Source organism: Nematolebias whitei, chromosome 14 (assembly GCF_014905685.2).
Source record: "Nematolebias whitei isolate Nwh7 chromosome 14, NemWhi1, whole genome shotgun sequence".
In the NCBI taxonomy this organism is placed as follows: Eukaryota; Metazoa; Chordata; class Actinopteri; order Cyprinodontiformes; family Rivulidae; genus Nematolebias; species Nematolebias whitei.
The window spans coordinates 1720447-1723202 of NC_056511.1; the positions used below are offsets into that span (position 1 = coordinate 1720447).

Consider the following 2756-nt stretch of genomic DNA (forward strand, 5'->3'; position numbering starts at 1 on the left):
GGACGGGAGGTCCAGACAAGACGGGAGGTCCAGACAAGACGGGAGGTCCAGATAGGGCAGGAGGTTCATACAGCAGTGTTTCTCCTACCATTATACAAACAGGGCGCCCTGCCCTGTCAACAGAATTGAACGCCCCGTCTACCGAACCCCAACCCCACCCACCTGTCTGCACTGACGTAACGCTAAACTAGCAGCTCAATGCAGGTGCACTAGCTAAAAAGCTAAAGGCAGCCTCTTCCTTCATGCTGAACCCTTACGCTGAACGCACCCCCGCCACTCGAAAACCGTCGGTACAAACAGCGCATGGCTCAGATGTGCATCTTCTGTCTCTCCCGTACTAGCACCCACGCCCCCCGCCAAAAAAAATAACCTGTTCAGACAGAGCGCGGCTGAGATATGTCTGTCTCTCTCCTCTCACACACCCTGCTGTAAAACTGTCAGTACAAACAGCACGCGGCGTCTCTGTGTCCCCCAAAACTGTTGGTTTAAACAGCGCGCTGCGCAGCTGAGGACGAGTCTCCGTTCCACGGACTTTGGTATTTATCTGATAGATTCCAGTTTGTAAATGTAAATAATAAATCTTCTTCATACACCAAAGTATGTCATGGAGTTCCTCAAGGTTCAGTGTTTGGAACAATAATCTTTACCTTACATATGCTCCATTAGGTAAAATTATTAAACAGCATGGGATAAATTTTCATTGTTATGCTGATGACACACAATTATATTTGTCCATGAAACCCAATGAATCCAATCAGCTACTTAGACTACAAGCATGTCTTAAAGACAAGCTCGATTACTGCAACTCCCTGTTTACTGGAATCCCCGGCAAAAACCTTCAGAAGCTTCAATATATTCAAAACAGTGCAGCCAGGATTTTATTGAGAGCTCGTAAATTTGAACATATTACACCCATTCTCCATAACCTCCACTGGCTTCCTGTCACCTACAGAATTCAGTACAAAATTGCTCTCATTACCCATCAGTGTTTATATGGAAATTCACCAGATTATCTGAAGGACCTTCTTGTTCCATATTCATCCACCCGGTCCCTACGATCACAGAACAGTCATCTCCTCCACCTTCCACGAACTAAATTAAGGACCATGGGAGATCGGGCATTCTGTGTGGCTGCCCCCCACCTCTGGAACTCCCTCCCTGAATATCTGAGAGCTCCACAATCATTGACTGACTTTAAAAAAGGCTTAAAGACTTTTCTTTTTAAGCAAGCCTATTCTGCCTCCACATGATTGTATCATTGATTTTAGTTGTTTGTATCATTGATTTTAGTTGATTTTATCACAGATTTTAGTTGATTTTATCACAGATTTTAGTTGATTGTATCATTGATTTTAGTTGATTTTATCACAGATTTTAGTTGATTTTATCATTGATTTTAGTTGCACTCTGTAGCACTTTGAGATTTTTGTTAATGAAAAGTGCGTTACAAATTAAATTCATTATTATTATTATTATTATAAAAACCTGGATGACCCTTAATTTTCTCCTGTTGAACAGACAAGACTGAGGTTTTGGTTTTTGGACCTGAGCACCTTAGGAATGAATGTTTCAGTCTTTCTCCCTCCTTAGATGCATTAATCTGTCCTCCAGCTCTAATGTTAAAAATCTTGGTGTTATTTTTGATCAGGACATGTCTTTTATCCCCCACATTAAAAACGTTACTAGAACCTCCTTCTTCCACCGGCGTAATATCACTAACATTAGAAACATCTGATCTAAAGATGATGCAGAAAAACTGGTCCATGCATTTGTCACGTCTAGACTGGACTATTGGTCCCCAGTTTTTTGTTTTTTTTTTTTTTCATTTAGCCTTTATTTATCCAGGTTAGTCTCATTGAGCCACGAGAACTCATTTGCAAGAGAGACCTGTTTTTAGGGAGCACATGGTGGGGTTAAGGGCCTTGCTCATGGGCCCAGAGTGCGGCGAATGAGGGTGGGGGCAAGTGTGGGTGTTTCACCAACCCCACCCACAATTTTGATGTTGTCGGGGCCGGGGCGTGAACCGGCGATCTTCGGATCACAAGCCCACCTCTCTAACCTCTGCGCCACCACTCCCCATAAAAGTTTCTCCTATTGTTGCCAACCTGTACATGGAGGAGGTAGAAAAGAGAGCCTTGACGTCCTTTTCAGGGACACCACCAAGTCATTGGTTCAGGTATGTTGACGACACCTGGGTTAAAATTAAATCTCAGGAAGTCCAACATTTTACTGACCACATCAACTCTGTGGATAAATACATCAAGTTCACACGAGAAGATGTAAAAAATGGCAGGTTGGCTTTCTTGGACTGTGAGGTCTCAGTCTCTGATAGAGGACATTTGCAAACCGAGGTGTATCGCAAACCCACCCACACAGACCAGTATTTGCAGTTTGACTCCCATCACCCTTTGGAGCACAAGTTAGGAGTCATCAGGACTCTGTACCACAGAGCAGACAGCATCCCCACTAGCTCAGGAGCCAGGCAGAAGGAGAAATCCCACACAAGACAGGCTCTAGAGCAATGTGGATATCCTAACTGGGCCTTCCTGAAAGCAGAGAAGAAACCCAAACAAGACTCCAGTCAGCCAACAGGTGAAAAGGAGGAACCCAGGTCTTGATATGGAAATGTCATGTTTTTGACACATCTCGTTTTGGAAGCGTCTTGTCTTGGAAGCGTCTTGTTTTGGACACACCTTGTTTTGGACATGCTTTGGACATGTCTTGTTTTGAACATGTCTTGTCTTGGACACGTCTTG

At 43.8% G+C, this 2756-nt stretch overlaps 1 protein-coding gene across 1 annotated transcript in view; it reads right to left on the reverse strand.

The window, feature by feature from the left end:
- trappc14 (trafficking protein particle complex subunit 14) overlaps window positions 1-2756 on the reverse strand; it is a 23020-nt gene that overhangs the window by 12822 nt on the left and 7442 nt on the right. The gene's annotated exons all lie outside the window — the stretch shown is intronic.